A 16947-nucleotide genomic window follows, 5' to 3' on the forward strand; every position below is an offset into this window, starting at 1 on the left:
ACTGCAATTATATTGGGCCTTGGTGAGACCGCACCTGGAGTATTGTGTACAATTTTGTTCTCCTTACCTAAGAAAGGATATACTTGCCATAGATGGAGTGCAACAAAGGTTCACAAGACTGATTCCTGGGATGGCGGGATTGTCGTATGAGAGATTGAGTAGACTAGGCCTGTATTCTCTAGAGTTTAGAAGAATGAGAGGTGATCTCATTGAAACATACAAAATTCTTACACAGGGCTCGAGAGGGTAGATGCAAGGAGGATGTTTTCCCTGGCTGGGGAGTCGAGAACCAGAGGTCACAATCTTAGAATAAGGGGTAGGTCATTTAGGACTGAGATGAGGAGAAATTTCTTCACTCAGAGGGTGGTGAATCTTTGGAATTCTCCACCCCAGAGGGCTGTGGAGACTCAGTCATTGAGTACATTCAAAAGTGAGATCGATAGATTTCTAGATATTAAAGGCATCAAGGGATATGGGGATGGTGCAGGAAAATGACGTTGAGGTCGAAGATCAGCCATGATCTTGTTGAATGGTGGAGCAGGCTCGAGGGGCCGGATGGCCTACTCCTGCTCCTATTTCTTATGTTCTTATCTGTATGCTTTTTTAACCACTTTCTCAACCTGCCCTGCCACCTTCAAAGATTTGTGCACCCCTTTTAGAATTGTACCCTTTAATTTATATTGCCTCTCCTCGTTCTTCCTACCGTAGTTGCAGTCGATGTGAGCCATTGCAAAGCTATTCCATCGTTTATCTCACTGAAATCAATGGCAGGAGTTGCCCTGATTCGCATGTGGAAATGCACTACAGGTATTTGGTACTGAGCTGCAAGGTCCCAGAGGGACCCATGTTTGATCCTTGGCGTGTGAGTTAGTTGACCGCAGTCAAGCAGTGGTGGACTTGGTGCACTTGAACTAAGGAGAAAAAAGTACCAGGATTGCTCTTCCCGATCACTGTTCAATCACCTCAGCTGGAAAGTGTGCGTGTGCAGACATTACATAGAATATACAGCACTGAAACAGGCCATTCAGCTCAACAGGTCCATGCCGATTGCTCCACACGAGCCTCCTCCCTCCCTGTTTCATCTAACCCTATCAGCATCTCCTTCGAATTGGCAGGACATATTTGGACTTGGTTGTGGGACTGGGACTGAAGCCCAAATCCAGCACAGACTGCCTGGATGACAATCTTGCCTTCCTCCCCGCCTTCCCCCCTCTGTTCTCCCCCCCCCCCCACCCGTTCCCCCCCCCCCACCCGTTCCCCTCTCCCCCCCATTCCCTCTCCCCCCCATTCCACCTTCCCCCATACCAACCTGCATCATGTGAAATTAGTTGTCAGCAGCCTCAACCCGGTGGGCACGGGTGCACAGAATTTGGCACAAATGGCATTCTCACAAGAGAAGCTATAATGATGCCTGATGTAGGAAGTAGAAAGGATTCACAGTCCCAGTGAGATAGGGACCATTCCTCTGAGATCAGCATTAAGAACTGCTCTGGTCACTCTTTAAAACAATACTGTAAATGTATTCATAAAAAATGTGTTTATGATTTTGCTGTACAATGCAGCCAGAGAAATTTCCCCCTTGTTGTTGAAGCAATTACAGGGATTTTTGCTTTGCAGCTGACCATGTAATACCTGACCTGGTAGTGCCTGATGTTGACAATAGTGTACTAATATGGAAAAAGTAGGTTTCCACTCCAAGCTCTGACATTTTTCACCTTCATAAGCATGAAAGCTCTGAAATCAATGGCAAACTGTCTCAGATAGTTGCAGACCTTTTCTCCTGAAAATTAATATCACGCCATAAATTGGTTCTATATGAAAGGCTCTTTGATTAATATGGTGCTTCCATGGATAAAGGCACCAAAAATTTTTTAAAGTAATTTTTAAAATAAATGTGTTAGCAGGGATCATTTTCTGAGCTTGGACTGCCACCAAGGAGCTTCTCCTACTGACTGTGCATAAAGGGAAATTGTGGATATGGGTGAGGCCATTTGAAGATCACCCCTATAATGTATTGATACTTTATAGGTTTGTTGCGCAGAGAATACAGATGAGGATTCCAGATGTTGAGCATTTTTGCCTTCTGAGCTCATCCAATTTGATATTTGTGAAACAAAATGGCAATGCTACAAACATAGAATGGTGCACAACCTCCTTTCAACCACTAGACTGTAGGCAAAAAGGACACGTACACCTCCATTAGCCTGCCAACAACTGGAGACTCCCTCACTAAACCATCAGAGAGAAGAATAACACTATTTAGCTTACTGTGTTGGCTCCTTCACTGCGCATGAAGTGGAATCATCCAGGTTGCAGACAGAAAGACATGTTCAATTTCACTCCTCAGCAATATATGCCAGATTATTCTGTTTACTCTTGTAAGTGTAATGGAAAAAATGTTGTAAGAGTACTGACATGAACTGGTTAGGCCGAATGGCCTGTTTTCTTGTTGTAAGTTCAATGTATATTCTGAATGTAGTTCTATATTTCAGAATACAAATAATTTTCCATTTTTGCAAGAGGTGATGTTTTTAACTTTACTAGGTAAGTCTGAATTTTGCAAGTGTGTTTGATTGCAGTGGACAATTTGATAGCCTCTAACTTTGGATCCATCCTAAATAATTAGCTATACTGGCAGAGTTCAAGATTTGTGGAGAAGATTTTCTTCTTAACTTAACATGCCGCATATTATACATTAAAATGAGAGAAATGCACAGAAATGATGAAAATTTTGATTCATGGCATTTTTGTGCAAATGTCGTGTTCTGTTTTTTATGGCGTAGAAAGACTACTGTAGCTTTCAAAAGGTTACAACACTCAGCCAACTGTGTTGTGTAGAGTCAATGGTGCATGTCATCTTTGTTTATTTTGTATCAAGATTAAAGACTCTGTTAGTGGGGGTAACACAAACTAAACCTTCTCTGCTATATCATTTGGGTTGTCTGGAGGGGGTGATAGGTGGAAGGGAGGACACATCAACAAATCACATTGTATCTGCCTTATTGCATCTGACAACTTATTCCTGTCTAAAATAGGAGCCTTAGTCAGTTGGAGGACCCTTGCCAACATTTGTACAGCTGAAGAATTCACAGCAATAAATGAACTGAAGACAACGTACTCTGCCTTCACTTTCACTGGATAAGTTGCCAATGAAAAATGGAAATTGTTACAATCTACATCTGGAGATAGTGTTAAATACTTCTTGGTGAGTTAGAATGTGCCCCAAGGACAGTCTGAGGGAGGTTTGTGTAATGGATTCATGATCATAGACTGAACTGCCAGATGTTTACTCAATTATTGTCCTTAACAGCTGGCAGTGAGTGGAGACTTTCATCTCCTGTTTGTGAGCTGATCTTCACCCTAGGTGCCAGAGGTGAAAGGTAGTGACTTATAAGTGTCTCAACCAGCTGGACGTTACATCCCTTTTTTGTAATTTATCACTACGTTTCTTAGCTTGGGATGAGCTAAAAATTAAAAGGCATGAATGTCAACAGGCTTTTCAATTCTGGCAGCATCACAACTCAATCCTTTCTTCACCTGTATGCTTTCCAGCAAGGATTATGGATAGTGATCAGGAATTTCTCTTCTCCCTAACCTAAGCTAAATGCAATGTTCCCATTACTGCCCAACTGAGATCAGCAACACAGTACAGAACAGCGATTGAATAAGAACATAAGAAATAGGAGCAGGAGTAGGCCTTATGGCCCCTCGAGCCTGCACTGCCATTCAATCAGATCATGGCTGATCTTCAATCTCAACTCCACTTTCCTGCCCGATCCCCATATCCCTTGGTTCCCCTGAAGTCCAAAAATCTATTGATCTCAGCCTTGAATATATTCAATGACTCAGCATCCACAGCCCTCTTGGGTAGAAAATTCCAAAGATTCACAACCCTCTGCGTGAAGAAATTCCTCCTCATCTCAGTCTTGAATGGCCAACACCTTATCCTGCGACTATGCCTCCTAGTTCTAGACTCTCTAGCCAGGGGAAACAATCTCTCAGCATCTACCCTGTCAAGCCCCCTCATAATCTTATATGTTTCAATGAGATCACCTCTCATTCTTCTAAACTCCAGAGAGTATAGGCCCATTCTACTCAACCTTTCTTCATAGGACAACCGGCTCATCCCAGGAATTAATCTAGTGAACCTTTGTTGCACCACCTCCAAGGCAAGTATATTCTTCCTTAGATAAGGAGACCAAAACTGTATGCAGTACTCCAGGTGTGGTCTCACTGAAGCCCTGTACAACTGTAGTAAGGCTTCCTTACTCTTGTACTCCAACCCCCTTGCAATATGTGCCAACATGACATTTGCTTTCCTAATTGCCTGCTGTACCTGCATACTAACCTTTTTTTTCTTGTACGAGGACATCCAAGTCTCTCTGAACACCAACATTTAATAGTTTCTCACCATTTAAACAATATTTTGTTTTTCTATTCTTCCTACCAAAGTGAATAACCTCACATTTCCCCACATTATACTCCATCTGCCACCTTCTCACCCATTCACTTATCCTGTCTATATCCCTTTGCAAACTCTTTGTGTGCTCCTCACAGCTTGCTTTGCCACCTAGCTTTGTATCGTCAGCAAACTTGGATACATTACACTCGGTCCCTTCAACTAAGTCATTAATATAGATTGTAAATAGCTGAGGCCCAAGCACCGATCCTTGCTGCACCCCACTAGTTACAGACTGCCAACCTGAGAATGACCTGTTTATCCCTACTCTCTGTTTTCTGTCCTTTAGTCAATCCTCTATCCACGCTAATATATTACTCCCAACCCCATGAGCCCTTACCTTGTGTAACAACCTTTTATGTGACACCTAATCGAATGCCTCTTGAAAATCCAAATATACTACATCCGCTGGTTCCCCTTTATCTACACTGCTGGTTACATCCTCAAAAAACTCTTGATAGATTTGTCAAACACAATTTCCCTTTCATAAAACCATGTTGGCTCTGCCTAATCATATTATGATTTCCTAAGTGCCCTGTTACCACTTCCTTAATAATGGATTCCAGTATTTTCCCGATGACCAATGTCAGGCTAACTGGCCTGTCGTTCCCGGTTTTCTCTCTTCCTCTCTTCTTGAATAGCGGGGTAACATTTGTTACCTTCCAGGCCACTGGGACCGTTCCAGAATCTAGAGAATTTTGGAAAATCATAACCAATGCATCCACTATCTCTGCAGCCACTTCTTTTAGAACCCTAGGATGTAGGCCATCAGGTCCAGGGGATTTTTTGACTTTTAGTCCCATTAGTTTGTCCAGTGCTTTTTCTCTAGTGATATTCATTGTTTTAAGTTCCTCACTCTCAATCACCCCTTGGTTCCCTACTATTTTTGGTATGCTATTTTTGTCTTCTACAGTGAAGAGAGATACAAAATATTTGTTTAACGCATCTGCCATTTCCTGATTCCCCATCATAATTTCTCCTGTCTCAGCCTCTAAGGGACCAACATTTTCTTTTGCTACTCTCATCCTTTTTACATACTTGTAGAAGCTCTTACAATTCGTTTTTATATTTCTTGCTAGTTTGCTTTCATATTCTATTTTCTCCCTTTTTATCAATTTTTTGGTCATCCTTTGTTGGTTTCGAAAACTCTCCCAACCCCAGGGGGGATCTGGGGCCTTGCTAGTTTGTTGGATTTGCATATATCTATTTTAATATTAAATGAGATTTTCTGGCTCCTCACAGCAAGGTTAAATGAAGAAGAAACTGCTTGATAGGAGGGTGGAAAGAAAGGGGGTATTTTTAACTTAACTCGCCAGGCGGGAAACCCCTGGGATTGGTAGAACACCTCCACAATGGAGGCTAAAATCGGGCGGGGCGTATAACCAGCGCTGCACCCGATCTCGTCAGTTTTCTGATGGGCAGGTTAGGCTAAAATTGCCTCCAATGTGTTTATGATTTTATTACAAATAGCAAACAAAGGAAATCATCCTCCATGGTGCTTTGTATCAGTACCAACTGTAATGTTGTACACTATGGCATTCACCCCACTTAATTGCAATACAAAAGGGAGTAAAAATCTTGCTCTGCATGCTTCAACAAGGCAGTTGCAGCCAAGTAGCAAAACAATGACTAAAAATATCACAGCAGCACTCATTCATAATCTTAATTGTCATTTTTACAGGGAAATATGCGTGAGTAGCTATGCAGACCAAGATCTCTCAGCACTTCTAGCGCAGTCTTCTCCCAACAGACAGGAACACTTCACGGGGCACTAATTTCCCCGAGGTTACTATGGAAATAAGAAAAGAATGATCGATACAAAGGATTAACTCATTAAACAGTGACAGGATTGATGTGCCTTCTTCCAAAAGATTCACCTTCTCCATTGTTTCATGATGTGGAGATGCCGGTGATGGACTGGGGTTGACAATTGTAAACAATTTTACAACACCAAGTTATAGTCCAGCAATTTTATTTTAAATTCACAAGCTTTCGGAGGCTTCCTCCTTCATCAGGTGAACGATGTGAAAATGAAATAGATAGACCTGGAAATAATTTGAAGATGTTTCACTAGCGATGATCAGTTGTGGCAGTTTTTTTAAAAACAGAATGAAAAAAGAAAACACATCATTCATAGAAGTGAAACAATGCAGGGAGTTCCCCATCACTGGCGAGATGTTTTGCTTCACCTCTTGGTGCTGGAACTTAAGCTTGCCTTATTTAGATGCTAGTTGATTGTGTGTGGAAAAAGTGGAAAATTGCCCTGTTATGTCCTGTCCACAAAAGCAGGACAAATCCAATCACCGCCCCGTCAGTCTAACCTCAATCATCAGCAAAGTGATAGAAGGTGTCATCGACAGTGCTATCCAATAACCTACTCACCAATACTCAGTTTGGGTTCCGCCCAGGACCCACAAACAGCAATGTGATAATGACTAGATCACTCTGTTTTAGTGATGTTGGTTGAGGGATAAATATTGACCAGGACATTGGGGAGATCTCCCCCGCTCTTCTTTGAAATAGTGCCATGGGATCTTTTACATCCACCTGAGAGGGCAGATGGGGCCTCGGTTTAACATCTTATCTGAAAGACAGCACCCTCTAACAGTGCAGCACTCCCTCTGTACTACACTGGAGTGTCAGTCTAGATTTTGTGCTCAAGTGTCTGGAGTTGAGCTTGAACCCATAACCTTTTGACTCAGAGGCGAGAGTGCTACCAACTGAGCCACAGCTGACAGTCCGACAGTGGCAGGAGGGCATAATTATAGCATAACGATTTTACATAGTCAGCTTCTATTATAAATCATAAAATCATAGAATGGTTACAGCACAGAAGGAGGCCTTTCAGCCCATCGAGCCCTTGCCAGGTCTTTGTAAGAGCAATCCAGTTAGTTCCATTTCCCTGCTCTTTCCGTGTAGCCCTGCAAATTTTTTCCCTTCAAGTATTTATCCAATTCCTTTTTGAAAGCCACAATTGAATCTGCTTCCAACACCCTTTCAAGCAGCGCATTCCAGATCATAACTACTCGCTGCGCAAAGAAGTTTTTCCTCATGTCGCCTTTGCTTCTTTTGCCAATCACCTTAAATCTGTGTCCTCTGATTCTCGACCCTTCCGCCATTGGGAATATTTTCTCTTTATTTACTTTATCTAAACCCTTCATGATTTTGAACACTTCTATCAAATCTCCTCTTATCCTTCTCTGCTCTAAGGAGAACATCCTCAGCTTCTCCAGTCTATCCACGTAACTAAAGTCCCTCATCCCTGGAACCATTCTAGTAAAATGTGGGACTTGGGAATTTATAAAGGAAAAAGTTTACAACAGGAGTAAAGTTTGTGGACTGGAAGTACGTGCAGACGTAAAACTTTTAATATTTTAATAGGTACTTTTGTTTTCACAATCCCCACCCCCCCAAACTCTCCTGAAAACTCTAACCCTTGCTGGGGTACAGTTCTGTAGGCTCAAGCAGTCCTGTAGTGCTTCATCCATAAGTGCAGACAGTGATTGGTAGCATGCTATTTGAGTGCAGGGGACATCACAACTAAGTCCTGTTCTTTCCCAAAGTCTATATATATGTGCACATGTTTGAGCTGGAGTTGATGGACAGCAAACAAATGCAGGAACCCTGTCTGATTTTTTGCATCCTAACAATTGAAATGCTTTTAATCCTGCGTTGGCTGAAATCAACGAGCTCGGCAGCCTGGGAGTTTCTGTTCTGTACGGCTTAGTATTACACAGGTGATATCTTTGCCTACTAGACCAACAGGGGCGCTAAGTTTGCATTTAAACTAATTTGGTTATGTGTTATTACATGTGTGTGAAATATTGATCCTGTGAAAGTGGTCATGAGAAGATCATTGTGCTTGACGTAAGTGGGAATCTGATCAAAAACATTACTGCCATTAACTTCCACACTGTTTACTCTGTTTCTTCAGGCTTTCTGCCGATCTTCTGCAGAAGTTACAGTGGTCGAAATGCAGAAATGAATACCCTACCAAACCAACCAATGTTGACTAAGGACCATCCACAAGGCCATGCAGTAGTAGCAGAAGCGCACTGTGAATATACTATTTTCCTTCCATCCAGGTTATACAACCACACCCATTTATCAGAGGATGCGCCAGTGTTGAACTGGGCACTATAAGGCATAGGTCACAGTCAAATCTTTAGCTAGTCCAGCTGACACTATACCACACTAAATGCCACCAAAGAGCCAAGGTCCTTTACTCACATTCTTGTTGCCAATGTCATGAACCCAACTATTTGTTGGCACTCCTAGCTCTTGTAAATAACGCAGATATTGATTGATTATATTCATTTTGAGCTTTCACAGCTGTTTCTAAAACTGTAGAACCCACATCATAAGTGGCTTTCTGTCAAATATTTCTGTTCTTTTGGCTGAATATTTTTAACAGAAATTTCACTTATTACATGAATTTCCTAGAAATCATACTACTTTTCTCAAACCACATCAGTGAACTGCACAACATTAAAAGGCATGTGCATTCTTGGCTCAGTTGATAGCACTCTTGTTTCTGGGTCAGCAGGTTGTGACTTTGAGTTCTATACCAGCACTTGAAATCATAATGTAGGCTGACACTCCAATATAGTACTCAGGGAATGCTTGGTTTGTCAGAGGTGACATCCTTCAGATGAGATGCAAAATTGATATTGTGGGGATAATTTTGACTTTGTAGGATCGTGTAAAATGGGTGACTTTAATTGCAAATAAAAATTTGGAGAGATGTAAAATAGGTTGCTGATTCGCATCGCCCGTTTTACACTATTGCACAAAATCAAAATTACCCCCACAGTTTGCTAATTCTGGCAGTCCTGGTAGACGTTAAATATTCCATGGCATTACTTGAAGAGCAAATATTTCTCCTGAGGGGGGATTTTAACTCCCTTTCCCTGTTAGAAATGGGGTGGTAATGGAATTAAAATCAAGGTGGCCAACTTATCGCTCTGTTCCCCCTCAGCCGCCATTTTAACTCAGACCTTCCTATGTGTTGCCCAGGCACTCTTCTGGATCAGGTGAGAGCCTGATTAATTTATGCAAATTTGGATCCTATGATTATACATAGGACTCAAACGCAGTTTTGAAGGCCTACTGGCAGTCAAAAGGAAGAGGCCTCAAAAAGGTAAGTCTAAAATTATTTTTGTGGCACCAGCAGAAGCAAGATTGCTCTTCCAGGCTCCACAAGAATAATGTGGGCCGCTGCCATCCCAGGCTCACAGCAGCACCCCCCCCCACCCCGTGATTGCCGAACCCCCCGCAGACCTACCTTCCTGCTGGCTGGATCGGTGTCTGGGCCAACTAATATTCCACTGGCCAGCTGCCTGATAGTTAAAATCGCCTCATTGGTGCCCTGGCCAGCTTTTTTCCTTGAGCCAATACTGTGAAACAAAAAGACAAATTAACTTGTCATTTACGTCAAGCCTGCTGCCTAACTAACGTTCACTGCAAAAAAAGAATTCCTTGTCTGAAGTGCTTTAAAACATTTTGACATGATGAGGTGCAATATAAATGCAAGTAATATTGTTTGTGATCTGATGATGCCGTAGAGCGGTTATAGAGCGGTGTGATGTAAATTCCATCTCTGCGTTTACCTATGCTCAAACTGTGAGAGGAAAATTGGAGAGTCAGCTTGCACAGCCGTCCAGCTGGAAAAAAATTAGATGGGAGCAAGTTTCCCTCCTACCTTCTCAATTTAAGTGTTCTGAAAGAAACTAGAGAAGTGAATAAAATAAAAATTAAGGGTGAGTGTGTAATAAATAAAGGTTTGAGTTTTGGGATACTAAAAACCAAGTTGGATGTCATCTATGCTTGAAATAAAACAAATGCAGCATTTGAAATAATGTTGAGATTGTTATGAGTTAAGGATTGTACTTTAATTCTGCATCGTTCATAATTCCAAATAAGTTTCGATATTGGGTATTTATGGAGCCTCAATTTCAGTAAGTTGTTTGAAAATTGCAAAGCAAATTTCACTCCCAAAAATGATAAACACAAAGAACATTTTTTTCTTTTACAATATTTCCTGCATAAATCACCGTTAATATATCAAGTAAATGCTTCAAAGGTTTGGATGGCAGTGTCAATGTCTGAATTAATATTGTATGCTAACCCTGTCATATTTAGTGGCAGGATACTGAAACACTACTGTCAAGGCTTCCAAGGCCTTCAAGGGCTAAGCTATAAATAAGTCAAAACATGCGAGCTTTGTTATATTTAACCACTGGATGCAGGAAATCTACTGCAGGGCTTTAAAGATTCAAATCCCAAGTCAGAGGTTTCGCACAGTGACTGCGGCTGACAGGCTGCACTGGAGAAAAAAGGACTCAGGAGGCATTTGTGTTACCTCATGTCAACCTGCACAGTGAGATTGTGAGACAGCTGCAGGCTAGTATTAATGAGAGTGACAAGAGGAACACATTGACCAGCACTTGAGGCAATGGTTTAACCGAGGTTATGGAAACCCTTGGGAGCATGTCAGCTCGCAGTTTGATACTATTCACTTATTTATTTATTTTGCTTCAATTATTTCAGGTTGTTTATCTTGCTCATCATCCAGCAGTGATAAAGACAGAAAAAATAGACTAGGACCCAGCTCCTGATTCAATTCTGATTTAAATTCAGCTCCGTGACTCAGTCGTCAGGCATCCACGTGAGCTGCATTTACATTGGACTCTTTATTCAATAGTAAATCCATCATTGATTTCAACCTCCCCACAGTGTCCAGAAATTTTGCACTTGATTAAATATAGACCAAACTGATACAGGACCAAGAGTCTAAAGCTCGTATTTAAAGAGCAAAGAACACCACTGTGGTGAGATATCACTATGCTGGTATCTGCATTGCGCACCTACACAGTTCGTTCTTTAAACTTGGCATAAATTAAACAGAACAGATATAACTGCAGTGTGCTACGTGCTACAGTAAACAGAAATTATTGTAGGATAGAAAGAACGGTCACTACTTTAACCAAGAGAAAAGCCTTCAGGTTGTTCAATTGATTAAATATTTGACTGCAACCCACAGAGATAATTTTCAGTCACAGGGCTGCCCATCACAGTGAATTTACCTGTCTCCATTACACGGATTTACCATCTGGGTCACTAGATGGAGCACTACACAAAAAAAATTCTTGGGATGAGCAACTGGCCTGACTGACCGCATGGTTGACTGACCCTGCTTGAATTGCTTCTCTTGTGATGTGATCACAGAATAATAATGGCCACAATTGGGAAACATCTGTAACTTAACCTGCCTTACCCACCTGGTTAAAAAAAAGGAAATGGTGTGGCCTGCAAATGGAGGGAATAGAGCAACATTAAAAATAATAAATATTACAATCGGTGATAATCATCATTGGACAGCCAGGTTGGGAACTGATCGCACACATAACTGACAGAACATTAGCTGTTTTGAACGCTTGAGCTTTAGTGGTTCAACTTTGGTATTGTGAAGTTAGAATTTATCTGTTGTTTACACAGATTATGCATTCAACTGATACAAGCAAACTGGGCCTTCAAGGAGAAAAAAAAACACACAAGTTAGCTAAAGTCTACTTTACTGCAAGGCTTTGTAGTGGGCTCACCAAACATTTAAAAGTTAAGAGAAAGATAATAAAATGCCAATCTATGGTAGATCACAAAATAAATGTGATTCTTGGTTCTATTATTGCTTGAGCTGGCACTCTAAATTCAGCTAAGTGCTGGATTTTCAGATTATAAATAGATAAGATAAACATACAACCAACAGAAGGTTTTTAAAACCCTAGAAAGCAACTGAAGTAGATTAATCTTGAATTGTTGATAATTTTGGCATGTAAATTGCTATAAAAAGGTGTTTTCTCAATCTTTTTTCTGGAATTGGTTAAGATTTGTATAGTTTTAATCATATCCTTTGAGACACCGGCTCAATAATTTCAATATAGACTGAGTAAGCATTCAGATCCAACACAGCATCAATTGCAGTGCTAGAGTTTCCCTTATGTGCAACGTATGCTCGTGTTCACGGTTTGTACCAGCCCGTTTATATCATGAGGTGGTTTCGATTGTAAGAGGGCGAAAAACATGGCCGTGATGACAGCTGAAAAGTATCGCTTGTGTTTGCTGATCTGGATCCCGCTCTCTACTTCCGTCTTGGCTGTCAATCAAACAGGAACTGCCTTCTATATGTTGTTTTGTGGTTTCTCTTAACATGGTTCTAAAAGGAAGAAAGAAAAAAAAATGTAGAAATAAACAATTTAGTGGACTTTTCCTGACCTCGCTGTGAGAATTACAGCTCCAGTTTTGGAATCCTTGATATGGATTATTAATCTACAAAAGTGGATTTACTAAATTCAGTCTGGTTATATCGGCTGTACATAATAGGGATTACAGGAACTTTTCAATGGAAAGGAATAAAAAGCTAAAGAACAGATTTTAGCTATTTTTGTGAGAAGATAAAAATTAGTGATGAGCCTTATTGCTCGGGAGATATTCTTTGGAGCCTTAAATAATTATGCAATCTGTCAGGCTAATTTAATGTTAGTTCACTTAATGTTCCTGCTTCTTGTCACAGTCAGAAAATTCTAGAAGCTTATATTTTGCCATCTAAAAGTTTCACTGGCTCTTGCTCAGGTTACTGTGACATCATCATACACCATGCAATGAAGTCATACTTAATGCATGTGGGTACTTATGTTGATATGCATCATTCCATCATCACACACTATTTCCTGGAAACACAGTCCAAATTAGAAACTGCCTTGTATACACATTACAATCATAAGGCCAGTAGGGCAGAAACCAAGGAATGCTGGTTTCCTTAGTTCCTATTTGTCACCGTTCCAAAAGAGCTTCTAGTGATTAAAGTGCACATCAAAATTCAACTGATTCAGGATCATTCCAGTTCTTGATGTGCAATATGACTGAAGAATTACTCCTTCAAAATTCAAAATGTTCCCTCTGTCAAACGCTTGAATCCTTGAGAAAAATCTCAATATATTGTGTAATGTAATAATAGAGCTGGCAAATCTCATATTCGGCTTGAGGACCATGCTGCCATCACACAGGTAGGCTCAAGTTTGAAGGGAAAAAAACTCCAGTGTAGGAAAAGCTTGCAATAATTTCCAGAACTGTTGATCAATACTACTTTTCTCTCTCCTGAAGTCACACATTTCAAGGCCTTATCCTTGTCATCTCAGGAATTACAGTAATTGTTTTGGTTTCTGTTTGTCTATTGGAGAAATTCCAGTTATCCATGGACAGCACTGGCTTCATGCCATTGTAAACTATGAGAGTCAATGTTCCACCTGCTCATCACCCAAGCTGGTAAATTGCAAATGTTGGCTAGGTAACGGGGGACTAAGACAAAGCGGGAAAAGATTATCAAAGTGTATTACTTAGTTTGGGTTAAAGGTTCATTATAAGTATCTAATGGCTGAATAATGAGTGAATAAGACAAAATGCGGGTATTTGTTAACATTGGGTTGCCTTAATAAAGGCTTATTATAAATACTTAATGACTAGGTAGTAGGTGAATAAGACAAAATGGAGGAAATACTCATTGAAATGCATTTCTTCACTTTCTGCTGCCTTATTAAAGGTTCCTTATTAGCTCACAGATATCACAAATGATAAGCTGTTTCATGAATGTATTTCAATGTCCAAACCAGGTTTTGACATTTAACACTATGTAGATAATGACTGAAATTAAAAATATTGGAGTAGAAATTGGACCTCGTTGTGCCCATTTTATGGTTTAAAATGGTCACAACGAGGCCCAATTATGGTGACCAATGTCTTGCACCAGGCCGGACAATTTTTCAGGTGTTCCTGGCTCCCAGCTGAAACAGGTTTTAGGCTCCTTACATATTTAAATGAGGGACCTAACAGCTGTTTTACGACCCCTTAGGATATTGGTGTCCTGAGGAATGGAGCAGGCCGGGCCCACTCTGCTCGACTTCACCTGGCGTGGATATGACCCTAGAACCAGCCGCCACCAAAAAGCTGAGTTTTAGTAATTCTTTTTTAATTCACGAGGAGCAGAAGCACTCCTCCCTGTCCATAGCACTCCTACCATCCGTGATTTGTACACAGACTCATTTGCATTCAACCATTCGCCAACATGCACTAACTCAGTCACCTGTCCACACATATAGTGCAGTCTTAGGCATTACCACTCACACAGAACTCAGCCCATTTATGCTGGGTATTAATCCGCATTTTGGAGCTCAAACAACTGAATCCCCCTCTGCCTATCCAGTCATTCTCATTGCTGTTTCTCCTTCCAGGACTTAAACCTGTTGCAGCTGCTGTTACAGTTCAGGTTTTAGCTTTCTTTTTAAAAAAAAAGTTATTAATACATTTCATGTGCACATAGACACACAAAACAGAAGGTTTGTGTTCCTGTAGAACTGTGCACCAGGAACTTGCCCCACAACCTGAGCAGCTCCACTCAATCAAGCTACTGGGACCATGCAGTATAACTGGGAGAGCTCCGTTCAATCTGCTGTCCAAGATCCTGTGAAATAACCAGGACAGCCGTGTTCAGTCTACCCCCTTCTTTCTCAAGAGTATGCACTTTAACTGGGACAGCTGCACTCAGTCCTTCCCCAAGAGTAACCAGGACAGCTCTGCTCATCCACTGGAAGTAGACTGGGACAGTACAACCAATTATGTAGCTCATACCACATCTGAGAAATTTACATTGTTCCCTCTCTTCTCTCAATTCATTAACTACTTGCTGGGGTACTGTCCCTTGGCTGTCAGCTGCCTTCCAATAACTCACCTATTCTACATTATTCACGTGAGCACTCGTGGGCTATTTCAACACAACATCTTCACAGGTGAGCCAAATCCTGTCCTTAGCCCAAATCCATACACGTGCACTTCCAGCAGGGGTTAGTGACCAGGAGCAGGAACACTGCTTGATTTCCTCTTTCCTAACACAAGGGCACAGTTGCTAATTGAGGCACTGCTACTGCTGCTCAGCTGAAATCAGCTAACTCAGCATAAACTGGGGAATGGACCAAGGATTCTTCTGGTGTGCTCAGCACCTACTCACTGGATGAGCCATTTTAAAGAGAAACCCTATCAGGTATTTTGTTGGAATTACGATACAGGGAAATGAATGATCCAGATGATGATGACATTTAGTAAATAAGATGTATTATTGACAATAGTAGTGAGTACAATTATATTTATGATGTTCTTCATTGGTGTCAGTGATGGTACTAAATGCAAAGGTGAAAGAAATTATGATTGTGTTCTGGGAAGAATTTGATCTGTTAATATGTGTTTGCTTAAATCATCAATATAGTCTCTTTGAGCTTGGGGGACAGATGAGTGAGCTGTGGATTGCTTAATGATGATTGATGTCCCAACAATTAGAACTCCAAATTTTCAGGAAAGGCAGGCCGAATTGATTCTGGTCTCACTGGAGAAAAGAAGATCGAGCTGATGCATGACCTAGGTCTTTAAATTGCTGAAAGGCATGAACAACAGATAGCAGCAGATTATTTTACTTAAATAGTGATCATAGTACTGGAAGACAGGAGTGGAATGAAGGCAACACTTCAATGCGACTAGATATTAAGAATATTTTGCTTTCTCCACCCCGTTCATCCCACGCACACCGAATAGAAAATGTGGAAATGTGGAATCGACTTCATCAAAAGCAGTTAATAATATTTCAACTCCTTTAAGAGGGATGGATAAATATCCTGTTTCAAAAGAGACGGAAAATATAGAAAAATATAAGCCAATTTTCTATGACATTGTGAGCTCCATGGGGACTGCATCTACACAATGGGATCGATATTAGCACCCGCAATTGGGTGCGTTCCTGGCGGGGGGGCTCCGAAAATCGGGGAATCCCGGGGCGGGTTGGGAGCCCGGCTCCAACCCGCCACTTCCGGGTTTCCCACAGACGCGCTGACGTGCGCGCACAGCCCCCGCTGTGGGACTCCCGCAGGCAATTAAAGCCGGCGGGGTGCCACTTAAGATATTTATTTAGGTAATTCAGATCGTTTAGAGACCTGATTAAGGAGATATTTTGCATGGGGTGGGATTTTACAAACAACTGGGACTGTTTCCCGTACTGGGGGAAACACTCCCAGTTCAAATGGACATGTTGCAGCCATCAGCCTGTGCAGCTGCAAAGGTCCATTTGATAGGTGGGGGGGAGACCCTCACTCATTGCAGGAGGCCACTCTGTCACTTTGGACAAAGTTTGGCCTCCACCTCCCTCCTCCGAACAAGAAAATTCACCAACTTGCACACTTACCCCGGTGTCCAGACACATGTACCTACCTTGCGGACCCCCTCAGATGTACATCTTCCGGATGGGGGCTGCCGTAGCTGCAGTCATGACCTCCTCGGAGGGCGAACAGCATCACCAGCCTCGCCGGCCATGCCATCCACCTCTGACACATGGAGCTCCACAACACAGTGCTGTGACACATCCACCTGCACAGCAAGAGGGAGGGCAACCGCGG

At 41.6% G+C, this 16947-nt stretch overlaps 1 long non-coding RNA gene across 1 annotated transcript; it reads right to left on the bottom strand.

The window, feature by feature from the left end:
* Positions 1–6474: 6474 nt before the first annotated feature.
* On the bottom strand, positions 6475–11856 carry LOC137344695 (uncharacterized). Its single transcript, XR_010968440.1, has 3 exons — positions 11740–11856; positions 9744–9855; positions 6475–6504 (listed from the first exon to the last, which is right to left on the bottom strand). It is a non-coding gene; the product is annotated as an uncharacterized lncRNA (long non-coding RNA).
* Positions 11857–16947: the final 5091 nt, after the last annotated feature.

Source organism: Heptranchias perlo, chromosome 27 (genome assembly GCF_035084215.1).
Source record: "Heptranchias perlo isolate sHepPer1 chromosome 27, sHepPer1.hap1, whole genome shotgun sequence".
NCBI lineage: Eukaryota > Metazoa > Chordata > Chondrichthyes > Hexanchiformes > Hexanchidae > Heptranchias > Heptranchias perlo.